The sequence below is a fragment of the Ostrinia nubilalis genome, chromosome Z, assembly GCF_963855985.1.
Source record: "Ostrinia nubilalis chromosome Z, ilOstNubi1.1, whole genome shotgun sequence".
In the NCBI taxonomy this organism is placed as follows: domain Eukaryota; kingdom Metazoa; phylum Arthropoda; class Insecta; order Lepidoptera; family Crambidae; genus Ostrinia; species Ostrinia nubilalis.
In genome coordinates this window covers 11,803,912-11,823,620 of record NC_087119.1, presented here as the reverse complement: position 1 = coordinate 11,823,620, position 19,709 = coordinate 11,803,912, and the positions used below count along the sequence as shown (strand labels likewise).

Sequence of the window (19,709 nt, the reverse complement as noted above, 5' to 3'; positions counted from 1 at the left end):
TGCGATCATGAAAAAAATCCTGCAAGATGAAAGAATTACAGTAAACAATGTCAAACTTCTTTAAATTAAATGTATGTGCTATTTTTCTCTTCAAATACTTTTCTTAATAACAAATAAATGTGGGAGTTATGGTATAAACTTCTTATAATTCGTACAATCTCGATTGAAATGGTTTTTGTGAAAGAATTCCAAACATACCACAAATTACAAAAGTTTCTCCTTTTAATTTATTCCTTTAACGTCTCATACGAAAACTCAATTGTAAGCGGGGAAACTTCCGATGGAAAATCTCATTATGGCGACAGTTCATTAGCTCGGAACGTTTTGCTTTTTAATTATCGCCTTACTAATTAAATAGTTGACATTCTAAAACATTATATTGAGTTGTTATCTAGGTAAGTACGTCTTCGCTCGCTATTCTCTTGACTATCTAAATAAAAACCAGTAAAATTAAAAAATATTAAAGTACAGGTTTTACAAAATGTTTAAAATTACTTTGTCTTGTCTCCTAGAAAAAGAATGTAAACTGATCCACAATAGCTTGACTAATTAGCTAGTGTTCTTTGATGTCAGAAAATTAATTTGTAGCACGCTTCTTTCTAGGTTAGTTTTTAATCTTTCATTCAATTAAGTTTTGATAACTTAGATTTTTTTATAGATATGATTTTGTAAAATGTTAATGAACGGATACAATGGACACTTCTTATACATATAATCAGAACGCGTCCGATGTTTTATTGGAGGCAACTCAAGTACATCTGGTAGCTATTAATCCTTCATCCTTAAAACGCCTGCAAGATTTATGTACAAGCCAATATCCCTAACTTACTTACCTCGGAAATATGCAACGTAGTGGCAGTAGCGAGCATTTTATTAGCTTAGCCGAGTGATTTACACCCTACCCTTGTTTAAGTCTGCATCTCTGTACCCATATACTTAAGCAAAAGCTTTATTTTGAGACTGAAGATTCTATTTGATCTGTTTTAGAAATGTGAAAAGGATGTGTAGATTCTATTGGACAACACAAATATCGAAATCGGAAAGACGTACGATAATAGTGTGTCGCTAAACATCCTTATTGGTCTTTGTTTTCGAAAACAAAATTCATTATTGGTGACATAACACGTTCAGTTACGTAGCCCCATTCAGTATAGAAGTGTCTTGCGCATGAGTTGCCTTTGGTATTATGGAGCGTGTGAGTGATCTAATCCTCTAGTGATCTAATATTCCAAATTAGAAGTAACACATAAGTAGATTACCAATAATCCACGTACGTTTTCAGATAATCGGTACTCTAGTGGCGCTCCTTTCAACAGTAGTTATACAAAGTCTACCTATCAATAACGGATTCAGTGTGAAATTCAACCCACTTGCTGTGAAGGAAGAATTAAAACTGAAAACATTTGGTGCTCTTTTTGCTAAGATTCCACAAGAAATAACGTCAGCCGAATCAAAAGTCAGACGCGAAGTGGTTTCGAAGGCGTACTATCCGAACCCACCAGACTTAGGAACTGGTTGCTCGAATCAAGTGGCAAAAGTTATATTTCCTGCGAAGAATACAAATAACGATGAGGACATAATTCAGCCTGCTGAGGGTCTGAACTTTATTAATTTGCCAATTGTGAAACAGCCGTATGATAACTATAAAATTTTGGTGGCAACTGCTCCACCAAACGTCAAAATAAATAACGAGGAAGAAAATACCCCGCTAGTAATTTATGTAGTATTTCCTGGAGATGGAGCTGATGAATCAGATTCAATTAATATACCAATGATTTATTTCGTCAATCAACACAACGGGAAAATGGATTTCAAAAAACCAGGGAAAGCTGAACCGATATTGATTATAAACAGCAACCGAACGGTGACTGGATTGAAAAGTAAGGAGATAGAGAAATTTGTGAAATTTAAAAATAAATTAACGAAGCGGTATAATTATCAAATTTCAAGATAAAATCTATACGGATCAAAATAATATTATTCTATTTATGATAGGAATTAAAGCTTGTGACACCTTTATTATCTATTTGTAAAAGTAAGTGTTTTTCTATGAAATTATGGCTGAAATAATTTAATACACAGAGCACTTTTTGGCAATTTAATAGTCTTTGTATCTTTTTAAACAGTTAGTTCAAGATACACGCACTAAGGTAGATAAACACGATTTGTTTTATTCAGCGCCACCTACACTTACATTACCGCACTAAATTGAAACTGGGGCCATATATTGATTAAAGACTAAAGCTTTCACTCCAATGTCTACAGATGGCACATTTAAGAAGTTAAAAACGGAAGGTGTATTACCTACGATTTTTTCCATTTTCTTTATTATAGATGAGCCTCTGCTTGTATTAACTGGTACTTTGTGATCTACACTAACCCCCTTACTAATAAAACTTACACGCTCGTTGATTAGTGGTTTAAAGTGACGTTTAGTATGGAAATGTCATTTTAAAACAGTGATCAACAACCGTGTAACTTTTTATTAGTAAGGGGGTAAATATTTATCTATGCTTATATAATTCAGTAAAGTCCTAAAAAAAAGTATTGTATACGCATATTTATTTACTTCTAACTTAGGTACGAGTACAGTTGTAATTTTTATGTTTATGTGACAAATCGTTAAATCATTTGATAATCCTCAAAATCTGGGGTTAAATCAAAAAGTAATCAATATTAAGTATTAAATAAGCCCTGTATTTTAATTTGAATTCTAAAGAATAATGCGACAAAGGGGGTAGAATGAAAAAGCTTCGACTCTAAAGTAGAATCCGTAATGACGTCGTCATTATACGAACTTTTTGGTCTCATATTTCTCAGGTGTTTTCGTAATATTATGGAATGAAAACTCCCAGCGCTCCGATATTTTTAATTTTAACAGTAGTCTGTTTACTTCAATCTCTCGTTCTCGTTAAAAAGACAATGTAAACGTTAATAAACACATTAAAACTGGTGGTTATTCTTTTGTTTATTAAGTAATTTAAGGTCAGATAAACGATTTTAACAAAGTTGTATTTGACATGACTAACGTTTTTTTGCTGTAACTTGAAAAAACCGTTTTGTTATTATGTAGGTATTTTGCATAAACAAACTATAAAAAGATCCCCCCGGTTGGTTCTCCTAGTATTTTTTTCATTATTTAAGCAAATGAATGACAATTTGTTTTCTCTTAGTAGGTAAGTTAATAATAAATACAGTTAGCATCAATAGCTCGTGACACCCAAAGTGACCAAAAAGTTGATAACACAACCAACAAAGACGTGTATATATAATATTGGTGGGGAAGTGGGGATGCAAACGTTTGAAAGTGCTTGTCGCGGGAGGTGCGATTTATTTGATGTCGGGTGTATTTAGTGAAACAATCTATTTAGCTATTTTAAATATAAAATCTTGTGGGTTCGATTTGATATTTGGGATCGGCCATGGATATTCTTGAGATTTAACTGAAACTCTATCCAGGTCAAAGGTGCGCCTGTTTGATGTTTATACTCAGTAATGTTTCGGCAAATATTGTGGTTGTGATCGACATAGTTTCAGCCCCTTTGGTACATTTTACAGATGAAGAGAAATATGTTTGGCTGGTTTAAAACTAAGGAGTAAGTATAATATTTCACATGAAAAAAAAGTGTTCTAACACTTATCCATAGAGCTTATTTTATTGTTAATACAAACTTAATAATCAACTACACTGTAATAAAAATGTATTAAAAGATCGTAAGTTAGTATCATCATAATAATTTCTTGAATATCCAATAACTGCAGTAGGTATGCAACTTATTAAGCTACTATAGTTGACTCCCGAAAATTACAAATTAAAGCAGAATATAAATGACATTTTTGTGCTAAATCCATCAATCATTTTCTGCCAATAATGTGTGTGTATGTACACTACTTACCTACCTACTTATGATCTACTTAGGCAGTTGTACGAGTAAGGGACTTCACTCAAAAATTGTACTTAGACCGTGAGTCCTTATAACAAAAAATCTCAGAATGAATTACTAAACACAAAAATAGTCAAATCACTTAAATCCACTGTGCGAAGTGCAGCGAAATTAATATAAAATATGCATAGTTTAGCTATTATGAAGTTATGATTGCTTGGCTCGTTTTATAGTTATTTGAAATAATCTCGACGTAAGTTTTGCGTAATTATTGATTGCATCATAATCTTTTTACTATGATTTATCATTTTATATGCCATTAGAAAGGAGAACGCTATTCTAGTCCGATTTAAATCCTTGGCTTGAACCTTGATCCTTAATAAATTGAGGAATTCAAATGAAACTTGCTGAAAGTATAACATTAGATAGGAATTTAAATAAATTCTATAAAAATCCGTGGACTATGGAATTAAGTTTAATAAATATTTACGTCTTGATAGTAACAGCTATTACTCGTACCATATCAAGTCCTGTGTGGTGGCTAGATATAATCTATGTATACTAATAATAAATCTGTAGAGAGGTCAATTCTGTACATGAAATATATTTTCAAAATAACTATCAGGGGGTGATTAGTGATCGATACTGATGCCAAAAATGCAATCAGTAAAATTTTTGTCTGTCTGTATGTTCCTTATAGAAACAAAAACTACTAGACGGATTTTAACGAAACTTGGTACAATTATTCTTCATACTCCTGGGCAGGTTATAGTATACCTACTTAGGATTTCTCACGGGAACGGGAATTAGCGGGAAAATCCTTTTGTATGAAAAATCTAAAGCGCTTAAGTTAGACACTTGAAATTTCGCATGCAGGTACCTTAGTAAACTTAAAGCTTAGTTACAACAGAATATTGCAAAATTCCCACGGGGACGGGAGCTAGCGGGAAAAAACATTTGTATGAAAAATCTTAACCGCGTAAGATAGATGAAGGGGGTAAAACGGGATCCACGCGTACGAAGTCGCGGGCGGCCGCTAGTAAATAATATTATTCCTACAAATACATAAAAAATTATTACTGCAAGTTACGAGAGCCGAACTCGCAGCCGAATGGCAATTTTTGCACAGAACATGAGTCTAAAACCAGACGAAACCAAATGATTGATTACTTTGAAAATCTTTGATTGAATCTTTCAATGATTGATTACGTTCGCACATTCAAATCGCAACATATGCCATGTTACATTTACATTTTCGCAGTAGTAATTGCTTTTACTTGTACACAAAGTACGCAAGGAAACCCAACTATGTATTAAACAATGTTAATGTTCACTCAAATTAATTGCGAACATTATTCCATAAATATGCAGTTTCTCTCTAAAGTAAAGAGCGAACCTCACTTCTGCGTTCCTTTTTATTGTCATAGCAATAAAATTAGCCTTGGTCGAGTAAGATAGGACCACAACTGCTCTTCACGTGGAAGTCATGGAAGGCGACTAAGGAACAAATGGGCGAACTTCAAGCCACCTCAACCCCCATCTGACCTGGGTGGAGAGTGAAGGCCAAATCCTTTTCTGCAATGAACACTGACGATAATAAATCTTCATTAATACATTAATAGAGAATTAAAGTGAAAACAGCCCGATGCTCTTATCTTATTATATCAGAGAAGTGAGCCGTTATCAGGAACGAGGCTGCCAGTGTACTCGTAAGTTTCCAAACAAACTTAGGGTTTGATTCCATTATCTTATTGCCAAAAATACAAGAAAAAACATCACTATTGTTACTGCAATGGCCTTAATAACTATGCAGGTTTCCCAAAAAGTACTCCAAGCCTTCGTAAGTATTGGGTTCCTTTATTTAAACGTAAGTTTTTGATGGATGTTCTGATTTAAGGAGTAAAACCAGTAAAACTGCCAATCATCAATGTTTGTCCCTTAGTCGAAAATTGCCTGAATTCGTTCGTCACTCCCTTGACGTACGGTACGTGGGACGTACGGGCGTCCCACGTCACACTATAGTTGAAATGTATATTCGCCCTAAATTGTAGCCATTTATACTTGATGGAGTTTACATAAAAATCGAAGCATGACTTTGAACCCTATTCGGCACGAGCATTACTTTTTTATTATCATTTATTGCGTGGTGCATGATAACTGACCAATTTAATGCCATAACATACGAGTTGTTAAGGTAATTGCAGCACGGATGATGGACAATAAAAACTCTTTGAAATGGTGTGTGCTGTACCTAAGATCTCGACTCATCAACTGACAAATGAGTCTCGGTGGCGTTGCTCGTGTGTGTTACCCTCGGATTCAATTAGTGTTGATCAATTACTGAGCTGTATACCGTTCGCAGTCCCTGAAAATCTCTCGTTAGAAAACGCACGGAATTCTGAACAATTCTTGTTTTTCATGTAGAGTTAACGGCGAGCGCTTTTTGCGTTCAAAAATTTTGCAAAGCGGAATTTAAACATCTTTTCGAAACCCAATAGCATTTTTTCGGATTGTTAGTTGGCAAGAGAGAAGGGGATGATTTAATCTGGTAACATCTACCTAACTTTAAAGGTGCTATTCCTTCTCTATCATAATTTTAGATTTTTTCCTGGAGCCCACACTCGCATGTTGTCGGATTTCGTATCCTATGATACTTAAAGTTTCCCAATTTAGAAGTCAAGATAAGTATAATAACGCATATAAAATTTTATTTATCTAAATTATCGTCAGTAAGGTCAAATTACAAAAATTTACGAAATACCATTTCATAAATGATAAATAATTAGATCTGTTGCTATAAATCACAGCAGATGGTATGGACGGTAATGTTCCAAAAGTAGCTCATAAATATTAAAGTATCATCGGAATGTTACGAGTGTGTAATATCATTAAAGTACCTACGAAGCGTAAATGGTGTAAAGGTTTGCCCAAGATCTGGCACTAGAAGTTGGATTGAATGGCCTTGTTTTAAAGTCCAAAATCAACAAGCTGGTGCCACAACTGGAACTCGGGTCAAGACGATAGTCATCGTTACGATAGAGCGTGTCATGGTCAAATCTGCAATTTGTTATTCAAATTGAAAGAAGAAATTGAAGTTCAAGTAAAGTGGTGCTTTGGTATAATAGCGTCGAGAAAATTTGAAGTTAATGGGTGCGGTAAAAATGTCATTGACATCTTGATAAGTATGTTTTGCGGGTTGCGGAACAAGAGCTAAGCTTAGATAGCTTAGCTTCGCTCGCTTATCTGTCGCAGTTTTCCATAGTAATGTGCAAGCAGCAAAATACATATACAAGCACTATGGGAAACTGAGTTAGCTATACAAGCAAAGCAGGACTAACTTAGTTTACTTAGCTCTTGATTCCATGTTTTCTCCGGTGATAGATCAGATCAGAATGATGCCGTGTGTATTTGTGCAAGTTTGCAAATTAAAATAGTTTGGCATTGGCCAATTAATAAGTTTGTTAAACCTATGATTGCCTCCAAACTAAACTATCGGCGAACTCTCGCGCTATCGCTGATTCAGTATGGGCGCATGTTTGCCCATTGACTTTGCAGATAGCTTTAATTTGCTCTGCGCCCAGAACGTCTATACCTGCAGGAAATTTAAAATAAACTGTTATTTTGAATGGTGGAAAATATGGAAAATGCTGCAACCCAAATACTAAAGAAAGATGCACCTCTTTCGGTCTTCTTCATTATCATTCTTCTCTGTTAATTTTACATTTCCACGTTCATTAAGCGACTGCTCTCTTTAAGAGCCGTATAAGTAGAGGAAGGGGTGGTAATTTGGAACCCTACTTTGTTTTTTGAATATTTAAATAAAACTATTTGACTAATCATCTTGAAAAGTGGCTTTGTATACTTCAAAACTTATTAGCTATTATATTAGGAACGATTAACAAAATAAAACAACTCGTTATAGGAAATAATTACCTTTATTGACTAAATGAAAAAAACGTGTTTTGAGTTTTGGTGCGGGTATTACGGAACCCGGGTTCCAAATTCCAAGTATGAAACAAATTTATCAAAAATCACAAATATAATATTCTTTTTCGCATCCTGAGCAATCAATATGTGCCCACAACTCACAAGATTGGCACTGAATCCAAATTTCACCCTGTTGATTATTGAGAAACATTCTGAACAAAAAATACAATAATCATCGTGGCTTGTGGGCTGAGCTTGTGTGGTATAATTTTCTGCCACCGCAGTTTTACCTGAAGAAACAGATGACATCGTAGTATCCGAAGAGGAAGATTCCCGCCTGTTCGAGCGAGGTCTAGAAGGGTTTGGCATACCCTGCCTTCCACTACGTCCCCGAGCTCTTCCTCGACCTTTTCCTCTCTGCGCTATAGATTTGATTGACTCCTCAAGTTGGTTGGGAGATCCAGTCAGCAAAGTAGCGGCAGGTAATTTGGAACCCGGTTCCATACTACCCGCACCTATAGGGTTCCAAATTCAAAATCTAACTAAATTAACAAATAACCAAGAAAATCACATCTAGTTAAAAGATACATTAAAACTTACCTTCGACAATCTAAACTAGTCTGTATGGACTCCCTATAACACGCACAGAATTTGTCTTATACTAAAACAAACACTTTTTACAGTTTTTTCAACGGAGAGAAAAAAACGTTTGATTTTGATGTGAAATATCAGCTGTGTGTGACAGATCAAATTCGATGCAAAATTGACGTTATTGGTAGCAAATATGCCATATGGTATCAGTACAACGTAGTTATATAGTTTTTTGGTAGATATCACTGCCTGTTTCTGTGATATTAAAGGGTTCCAAAAAAACAGCAGGGTCCAAATTACCACCCCTTCCTCTACTAATTACCACGTACATAGTATAAAAGCAGTTTTCTGGGTAATAATAATAAAGAATCGCTGACCACAAACGGTTAATAATAAGTAACAAACTAATAAGCAATACAATACAATACTCGATGAAATCAAAAGAGAAATAGCTGAAGAACTTCAGATCCACTCAACATTGACTTGCCGAATAGCAAATTCAGGACCATCAAATTATCGACCAATAAAAATCCGCAGTGTGCGACGAAATTAATCATACTAGTTCGCTAATTAATAAAGTTAACTACCAAAACAACGCATGTAAGAAAATAGACAAATAAATCAAAAAGTCACATTGAGATCTGGATTTTTAACGTTGTTTTGCTTGCTTCAAAATTTACAAAGAAGTTGGGTAACGACTGGTACCTAAGTAAGGGGTTTGTCTTTTAGAGAACAAATCAAAAAGGTAATTAGGATCCGGAGAAACAAAACGGCGGAGCAAAAACACTATGACCTCCATCTGTGATGCGCTTGGCTTTTAGCTGGATGGGAAAATATGTGCCAGTGCCAGCTTGATGCTCGTAGAAACATAGTCCACATTTGCTTTTATGTTGATCCACCGGTGAAAAGATTAAAGATTTTTTAAAAACTGTTACCACCTCCTCGTTTTTCATCATTTTATGTAGGAATATTCTGTGTGAACTTCAAACCGGGAAAGATTTCAATATCGGTATTTTTCTCGTTCCTTTTTGATAGTCCAGTCATGTTTGCTCCGGGGATTATCAATTTTAATGCCGTTCAAATTCGTCCACCTTTGACGTTAATTGTAGGAAACACGTTTATTTTTCACAATTCGCTGTCTATGAAAACCAAATTGCTGAATTTGGTGTTTTTTTTGCATTTTGTTTCTGCCCGTTTAAATTTATCTTCGTTTGTTTTGGCCCCTTTGTGCCTTTAGTTATTTGTAATCTAGCGATTCATTTAGTTGTGTTATAATAAATATTTCATTATTAGTTTGGTAATATGAATAAATTCTGAGTATTATTGCGTTTTGTACTAATACATAACTAATTAAGCTCAAGTAATTTGATCCACCGCAACCTCCAAAGATTCATCGAGTAGGTAATTTCATTAAAAAATTGTATGTCAGTCATATCGTAGTCGTAATGCAACTATGCAGATGCATTATCGTAATTCTCTGCAATTACAAAACAATGTTGCACCAATTTAGAGATAAAAAATACCCGAGTGAAAGATTGTTTCACAATTTCCTCTCAAGATGTGGGCTCAACACGCGTTGTATCGAGTTCGAGAGCTTATGCAACGCCTTTACGACTGCTCGAATGTGCAGGCGTGTCCAGACATAGAAGGTAGGTATGTATTAGTGTCACTTAACCCAAGATCATAACGCTACGTCGACAATACTGCCTCTTTAGGGATCTAACTGCCTGTACTTCGAACGCGGATGATATTAAAATTATTTGCTTACACAATTTAATAGTAGTAATTATTTGTCTGGCTGATCTATTATACCTAATACAGTTTTTATTTATACATATTTTTAGTATCATCTTAAAATCAAATAGTTACCTCCATTCGTAGTTAAAAATTAGGAGTTTCCTAAATGATTATAAAAAAGTGATGCATCGGAAAGAACTAGGCTTCGTGCTTCCAACAAAATGCTAGGCTTTGTCTGTAACTAAGTATATTACATAAAACCTATCATTATCTAATTTTGGGATCACAATGAATGGGCAGTCGCGAGCGGGCTGGTACTGATAAAGCGGTAAAAGTAGCGGTAGTAACATTATTAAGGCCCAATTACGGTGCGTGTTGAAAGACAATGCTTTGATAAAAAAATGCTTGAACTATGCTCGATTTGAAGTCTTCTGTCCAAACTGATCCCGCTGTAAACCGAACCCGCTGTCGGTTGCCGGAATGACTTTTTATTTTTTTAATCTATAACAGGACCCACTAACAAAGCGTGGTATTCATAAGAACTAAATGAAGGATGGAATTTGACAAACTTGTTGTTTGTTACAGTTAAAGTAAGATGGTGCAACTCAGGGTAAATCATTTAAAAGAAACGACCATGAATATTTAAAAAAGCAATCTCGCGGCTGGATCAGCCGACGGAAGGCTCTGAAAGTCGAGTCACGCATGGAGACACTGAAAAAATGTATATCACTTCGGGTCGACATGTCCACAGCATCGGAACGTAATCGCGTGTGGTACGTACCGTCTACCAACTCCCACTACGCGCTCACACCTCACCACGTGCGAGGAAGTGAATGGAGATGCAAATATACACATACTACAGTCACCAATCTTGCCGCTCTGTTAACAACAATACCCTAATCTCTGTCGAAATGTATCAGTATGTTAGATTTTTACAGACTTTTGTTTAACCTAAAAATAAAGCAGATATAATGTGCCTTGTATTATGACGTTTATTGTCCGGCGAACCATTGTATGGTATGGAGGTAAGGCTTTTGAGATGCCTTACAATTGGTTTAGGGGCTGCTATTATTTACCGGACAGCCTTGAGCCTTGACCCAAAAGGTTGTCTGGCTACGTCATGATGTCTTAATGAATATATAGCTACTAAGGACCAGAGTTGGATAAAAATAGCGCTACATAATTATACCTCTAATTACACTTGCACCTTTCAAGTTCTTTATTTTACTTTGACTGGCACTCATGTTTGTACTTTGCCTATGATACAAAGCTACTTATCGTGAACGCAGTGATACGTTTAAATACGATCGGATTCGATCTTCCACGACACGTAACGCACACTTAAGCAGACATTTTTCTGAAGATGTTACAGTGCGCTCGAACGGCAGAGAACCGCTGGCATTACTTCCTCTTATATTATTTGTGCAATGAAGTGCAAATAAATAAACGCAGAGCAAACCGTGCTTCGGTTCGGTCGCTGCTAATTTGAACGGAATAAATAAATGGGATTCCGAAGCCATTGCTGTGTGAACTCGTAAGAAATTGCTCCAGCAAGTAATTGGTTTCTCAAATACGTACCTTTTAACATCATTTTCCAGTGATCTCTTTGATTTATTTTTAGAATACTTAGGCTATTCTTATAAATTATGAGAAATCAAAACCTTATCTAAATTCCAATATCAAAATAGGTAAGAAAGGTATGCTTTTGAGAAATCTCGTATTTTCAGCACCTCCTGTGGCCTAAGCGTCTTATAATGTCTTTTTTTTAGCACTGACCAATGTAAATAAATATTGTCTTCTATAAAATATTTTATATTTTAAATATTGGTGATGTTCATATTATGAGTGTTTTTTTTAGTGTTATTTTTAACTACATATTGTTAAAATAAACATAAAGTTAAAATAAAATCAAAATGAGAGCTGCTGAATACCTAAGTTGCATAATTTATATTGTAACATAATAATATAGTTTCTAAGTTAAGAGATCTGCCATTCAAGACGCTCGCGTAGGTCCTAGTGAGTGACGCAAATGTGCCAAGCTTCCAATAACGAGTACACAATGGCTCGCACTTGTCAGGACCTACAATGAGTCCTGTCTGCCTCAGGACGCCTCTTACCCGCTTTGTCACCATTCATTACAAAAGCAGAACTAGGTACCTAAAGTAAAACCCGGTCAAGTTAACTGCGCACCTCGCTGGAATGTGACTCTCCCTCGCACTTTGAGGTTTGCGGGTAAACCTCCGACCTCCCCGCGTTCGCCCCTATCCGTACTAGAGCGACGATGTTAGAGATGTAAATTGACTTATTCTGACCGGTCACGATGGTCATATACCATAAATGACCGGTCAAAAACGGTCAATTTCAGTCAATTTGACTCAATATTACTGTACTACCACAGAATAATTTATTTATTTAGGTACCCAATTTATATGCAATTTTAAATGAAGGAGCGTTATTTTGTATTGAAATAAGAGAGAATAAGACGTCATAAAAGTTGACGTGCGCGGCGATGCGACATTGTCATTCACCTATAATGGACGTGAGCGGGGCACGAGCGGGGTGCGGGGCAATTGCGTAGGGAAAGAAAGAGAGCACAATAAATAATTACAAAAAACAATATGTTTCAACTTAGAAGTTGTAGACTCACTGTAAAAATGTTTAATTATAATAAATCAGTACAAACCACTTTTTTATTTCAATTAGGATGTTGTAGACTTTTATCAATCACAAAATCTAAGAAAAACTGCAAAAAGTGCTAAACTATTACTGAAATCTACCTTCAAATAAATGACCGAAATTGACCGTTTTTGACAGTTTATGACTTCTTTTTGACCGTTTTTGACCAATTTGACCGTAAATGACGGTCAGTCAAATTCAGCCGCTTTAGTCATTTTCAACACTAGTCAATGTGACGTAACGGCTGCCAGGTGCGCTAGTAACTCGACCGGGTTGTAGTTCCGATTCCTTGTAACATCAGAGGCAACATTCCGATCAAGGCAATTAGTATCAATATCTTAATCCCGTGTGACGTTTACGCATTTGGCTAGCTGCTTCTGAGAGTACATATTAATTGTTATTCGACAGTGACTAGTTTATCTTAGCAGATGGGTAACAAGATATACAGGGATGAAATCCGTATATAAATCGAGGTGAATTGTCTCCAGTTAAAGCCACTGAACTGGTATTTTTGCTGATGACTACACTAACTAAATTATTTATATTGCTTCATATTTGCTAACGAAGTTAAAAACCCAGTTCCAGCATAGATTCATGACTGTGATGAGTTTAATTTACATTAACTATGGAGGACCAAACACAAACTTGGTTTTATTCTTCACTGCAGATTCTTACTTTACTTAATAACACAGGCTGAGTACAATACTCGTGGTGTCACTCACTCCCATTATGCTGTATGTCGTAAGAGCTGACTAACAAGAGTAAACAAGGCACTAAAACAAAATATCTGATCACCGTGTCGTAGAAGGTTTTTATCCAAGGAGAATCCCATTACCCACAGTAAGACAATAATGGATGACAAATACATTTCTAGAGAGGTAAACCTTGCTCTTATTATTTTAAAACATTTAAGTAGGCGTGAGTGAAACCCGACCGCCAAGGAATATCTCTGCGCTTTATTCAAGCACAGCACTTTCATACGACAAAAGCTGGTAAATAATGCACACAAAATGGCTGTTGAACCATGACATTGTTACCTTGACAATAGAATCCATATCAAGATCTTCTCGAAGGAATTTCATGCGAATATGGAATATTTTTCCATGCAAATTGCTTGTAGTTAGCGATTAGCACACTTGTTTTGAATCGATCGCGAATAATTTTACGCTAATGTTCAGCAATACGATGCTGTTCGATATCAAACTGGTATGATGTTGCCCCATGTTTAAAAAATGCAATGTTTTTCGCTGACGATAGCAGAGGCCACTGGTCCATGTGAAATGAATAAAACGTCGAATGTGTAATGGAATATGGATGGAGGAAAAGACTTTCAAAAGGGGTTAACGCTCGTATTCACAAACAATGCTTGCTTATGTGAAGCAGCAAATCGAATGCACAGCGTTGAGTAGAGCTCTGTGATTGGTTCGAGTGTCACCCTGTGCGTCCACGCGCACTGTCAGACCTCATAGTAATGTTTGTGAATACGGGCGTTAGTGAGTTTCCAGTAAAAAACATAGATTTTACCGTTTTTATTTATAAAGTTTTCAATCCTACTCATACATTTTATAGCGTAATTAAAGAGAATGCACAGAATACGAGTGGGATTTAATGTGAAATCTGCAGACCGAATGCGAAAAAATAAAAACCTAGGTAGACTTTTTGGATGGAAATACTTTTAGCTACGATGAGAGTTAGGCCGCTTTCTGATTTGTCGGCCCGGCTGCGGCACGACATCAGCACGCCAGGCATACGCGGTACCGAAAGCTTACCGAGCGCCTATATTTCAATGGAGTGTTCCTGATTGGCGCGGCACAGACTCATCAGAGCTCGGTATGCTTCATGGAGTAAGTTTTCGGTACCGCGTATGCCGAGCATGCAGGTGTCGTGACGCTGCCGCGCCGACAAGTCAGAAAGCGGCCTTAGAGTGTTAACGACGATGCTGGAGCTCGGCCAGACATGAATATGGAATTGACTTGACCGAGATAACGAATAACTACATTAAAATACAAAAACAAACAATAAGCGTTATTGCAGTAACTGCTGAAGGTATGCATTAATTAATTTATTAAGCGAAACGAGCAGAGCGTGGCGGAGTTATTACAGAGTTCGCAAGACACAACTTAAACGATTTACAACGCCATCTGGTGTGAGTTGTGGGTTCGATTTCCTTTGGGGGCAAGTTTTAGTGTTTTCTGCAAAGAATATATTTACTCTGACGAGAAGAACGGCGACTCCATAGAAAAAAAAATGGACTTTTTCTTACACACTTAACGCCATCTAGTGAGCGACTTTGGCACTAAGGCGGTATTTAATCTGTGCATAAGGCTACGTATTTTATGCTATGTTAGTATCATGACATAAAATCAATGACATAATTATTATGTCATTGATTTTATGTTCTACCATTATTTTTATTCAATGCACAAACTTTTCAGAGCAGAGGTAACTAAGCCCGTCAATATGATCTAGAAAATGATACTCAAACAATTAGAAACACATTATTTTCTTTATTATATATGACTAGCGGCCGCCCGCGACTTCGTACGCGTGGATCCCGTTTTACCCCCTTTATCTATCTTACGCGGTTTAGATTTTTTCATACAAATGTTTTTTCCCGCTAACTCCCGTTCCCGTAGGAATTTTACAATATCCTGTTGTAACTAAGCTTTAAGTTTAATAAGGTACCTACATGCAAAATTTCAAGCGTCTAACTTAAGCGGTCTAGATTTTTCATACAAAAGGATTTTCTCGCTAATTCCCGTTGCCGTGGGAATTTCCGAAATTCCTTGTTGTAACTAAGCTTAAAGTTTACTAAGGTACCTACATGCCAAATATCAAGCGTCTAACTTAAGCGGTTTAGATTATTCATACAAAAGGTTTTTCCCGCTAATTCCTGTTCCCGTGGGAATTCCTAAGTATACTATAACCTGCCCAGGAGTATGAAGAATAATTGTACCAAGTTTCGTTAAAATCCGTCGAGTAGTTTTTGTTTCTATAAGGAACATACAGACGGACAGACAGACAGACAGACAGACAGACAGACAGACAAAAATTTTACTGATTGCATTTTTGGCTTCAGTATCGATCACTAATCACCCCCTGATAGTTATTTTGAAAATATATTTCATGTACAGAATTGACCTCTCTACAGATTTATTATAAGTATAGATGTCTCGTGACTTAAACTAAACACAAGATAAGAAGTCACTGTCTCCAAACTTAATGCTAGAGCACTACTGAGTCTGTATCTCACAATCACACTAGACAATATCTTCAACAGGATGATAAAATGTTATTAACACAATAGATAAAGATTATCACGAAAATCTTTGACCTAGTCGTTTTTTTATTTTGAAAGTTGTGACAAATTATTCACCGACAAACTGACAAATGACTTAAGTGTTGTCCTTTGAGAAAAGTCATTATTCGATTTTTTTGGATCGGGGAACACATTGACCAGCCCACCTAATAAAATTCACGGTGCTGCCTACAAAGTCGGCCAGGCCTGGTTTTCTGCTTCTGGAGCTCGTTGTTTAGTAAATATGTCATTGTTGTCCATAAAAAAGTAGCTAGAATTAGTGTGAATAAAATAACACTTAATCTCAATCCAAATTATACACGGGACCACAAAGAAAAAGGGTTTAGAAAATCTTCAATAGGTCTTAAAATGTACCTGAATTAGCGTTATGAAAAATACTAAATTAGCACAAGCTTTTTAATAGAAAAGCTTTTTTAAAGAAAGTTCAAATACTTTTTGAGATATAAAAGATTTTCTAAACCGACCCGACCCTTTTTCTTTGCGGTCCAGTGCATTTACCTATAAACATTGTTATTTGCTAATTAGGTCATTAAAGCAGCCATTGTGAAGCTTGCCACCAAACCAGGCGTGACGACCACAACCACTCTGTCAAGAGTAGCGACGAAGAAGAAGAAGAATTAGGTCATGTCTAATTTTATTGGATGCTAAGAGCTCTTATCATCTGCTCCCAGTCTGATCAACATTACCCGCAGACAAATATTATTATGTCCTACAATTTGATTCCAATATTGGTATGGTGTTAATAAGTACCAACCGAACGTTATTCTGCATCAGATACGCCTTTAATAGTGTTTGTACACAAATATTAGTTTAGTCGGCCGTTTGGTGTAGTGGTTCAGAACGGACTACTATGCCGAGAGGTCCCGGGTTCGATTCCCGGCCGGGCAGAAATTGAAATGATGAATTTTAATTTCTGTGACGGGTCTGGGTGTGACTATGTATAATATTTATGTATTTAAAAAAAAAAAAAGTATATAAGTAGTATATCCGTTAAGCTAGCACCCATAACACAAGCATTAAGTTGCTTACTTTGGGGCTAGCTGGCGCTGTGTGAAATTGTCCAAAGATTTATTTATTTATTTATTATAAATAAATACTAATAGCAAAGGACTGTGAATAGAATAAAAATAGGTTTGTCTTAAAAGATTCGAAAAAGACGACCTCGAAAAATGCAGCCCGAAAAATATTTTTCTGGCTGCTTTTTTCGAGGATTTTTCTTTGAAGAAACCCTTTAAACCGGCAACTTCAGAACGTTTTCTATTTTCATGACTGAAAATAGCCTGAGAGAACTTCTATACATGATTATTATATTCAGTGGTATTAAAATACCAATTTTATTTTAGTAATTCAGTTGTTATAACGAAGTAAACAAATTTTGATACAAAGAAGCGTACTATGTACGCGGCAAGTGAATAAATTATGTAGGTATTAATTTTTTTATCAGTTAATAGAGTCCAAATCGAGTTAGATGGTACTCGTAGGTATACATAACATACATATAATTAGACAAAAAATTCCTTTGCATTAAACACTGTGTAAAAATCATCACATAATGGGCTCGTTCCAACAGTTCCTGTTTTTCGGGTTTCGTTCATGTGTAAACGTAACTATTAAACGGGATCCTGCAAAAACAGTTCCTGCAAAAAACGGGATGTCTCAGTGGGGACAAGCCCTATCATAAAATCATCACATGTTAGGTTTTGTTGATTATCCATAAATAAATAAACAAGCGAAAAAATCTAAGTACCTACGAGTACGTGCATGTTTGCGAATTGTTCATTCAAGTTCAATTACGTCACTAATTCTGCAGCCGACTTGCGCTCGCGCAGCCAAAATTCGGAATAGGGTTAGCGGTCACTCGGCAGGTCTAAAGAGAGCGAAAGTGGATTTGCTACATGAAGCCTGTTTTTGGTCCGCTTTGCAATTGCCCGAAGTTAAGGCGAATACTAACAATGAGAATATGTTACACGTTTATTTATTTAAAAGTTATATGCACATAAAAACAGTACATAGGATAGGACGTACTTAATACCGTTTGTCATTCTTCTCCAGATAACCTTAGAGCCAAACGTCTAATTATCTTCAGATTTATTTTGTAACATTTTTGGGGTCTTCCCTCTATTGAGTGGGTACATTAAGGGCTATATTTCACCGGGACACCATGGCGGCGCAACCAGTCGCCGGCTACCAACAAAATGTATAGAGTTTTGCGCAACCAAACGGACACCAGGTGAGTAACTCTCTATAGAGCTGTATACATTTTGTTGGTAGCCGGCGACTGGTTGCGCTGCCATGGTGTCCCGGTGAAATATAGCCCTAAGGAGGAATTGTGTATCCGTTTAATATCAAGTTTATTTTCTTCTATAAATGGTTGATACATACATAATAAGCTCTACTAGCATTCAAAGCTCTGTAAATACTAATAGCATAGCTCAAAGTTAATTAAGATAGTATTTTCAACTCCTTGGATCTGATTTAATTACTAAATTCCTAAAACCACTACTAGTTCCGAGTAGTTGCTAGACTTGCTGGCTAAGCTATTTCTCGTGAACAGTTTCGGGCAGTAAATGTTTAGTTTGTCTAGCAAAGTTTGTGTTTACACTGTATACAAGACAAGCCGAACGCTTTTTATTATATATTTCTTTTTATGTAAATGTGAGTGTATAATTAAAATATTGCCCACTTGTCCTTTACTACGTAACGTAGGTATACCTAAGTAAGTACTTACTTATTAGTCTCAATACTCAATAGTTTATTGCTTCCATAATGTTTACAAATAAATAACTTTTTGACTATGACTTTACTTACTATTAACCTACGTAATCACAATAAAGTATTGTGTAAGAGGGGACAAATCCCTAATTTAGTCTGGAGGCTTCTTTGATGGATACGCGTTGATTGTCTTAAAATAGTCTAGGCGTATCGTATTATAAAATCTAATTAGAACGCCCGAGTTATTGTTCTTGTATAAATAATTATCTCTGCCTTAAGCATGACTTCTGTTCGTTAGATCATCTGTAGATAATTTGGACGGGCTTGCCTCTCCATCGCTCTACCGCACGCGTCCACGAAAGTAACGGATCAACTCACTATTACAGTTCAGTGTTTAAGGCATTGCAAAAGTGAATATCTGATGGCAGTACGAGATAAAATATCTATTATTACTAATGCATCAGATAAAAGTTCAAGACCTTCAGCTGCATTTGAAATTTCGAAATGTAAAACGTTGCACCCCATTCAATTACCAAACGTAAGTTCAATCGATTCGTTATTTTCTGTATCAGCATCATCGAATAACGAACGATCGACGACCTTTTACAGTTTTGATAATATTTTAAGTCCAAACCAAAGTACCAAAAGTTTTTCACACCGGATCAAAGACTTATTGAAAAATATTGCTGAAGAATTTTGCGTCTAAAATAAAGTGGTTAAGAATCTAAAGTTGGCTGAGGAATCTCCGTCATAACTGATAAACAATACTGAGAAGCAGCTTATTAAGTACACTTCTTATTACGTGTTAGTTTCCAAAAACGAAGACGACTCATTAAATGTACCAATATGTAAGCCGTAGATTT

General features: G+C 36.0%; 1 protein-coding gene and 1 long non-coding RNA gene across 3 annotated transcripts in view; one reads left to right on the top strand and one right to left on the bottom strand.

The window, feature by feature from the left end:
• Nucleotides 1–19,709, bottom strand: part of LOC135086768 (frequenin-2) — a 275,388-nt gene that overhangs the window by 51,350 nt on the left and 204,329 nt on the right. The window lies entirely within an intron of this gene.
• LOC135086668 (uncharacterized) lies at nucleotides 1,121–2,161 on the top strand. The gene is made up of 2 exons (XR_010260562.1): nucleotides 1,121–1,195; nucleotides 1,283–2,161. It is a non-coding gene; the product is annotated as an uncharacterized LOC135086668 (long non-coding RNA).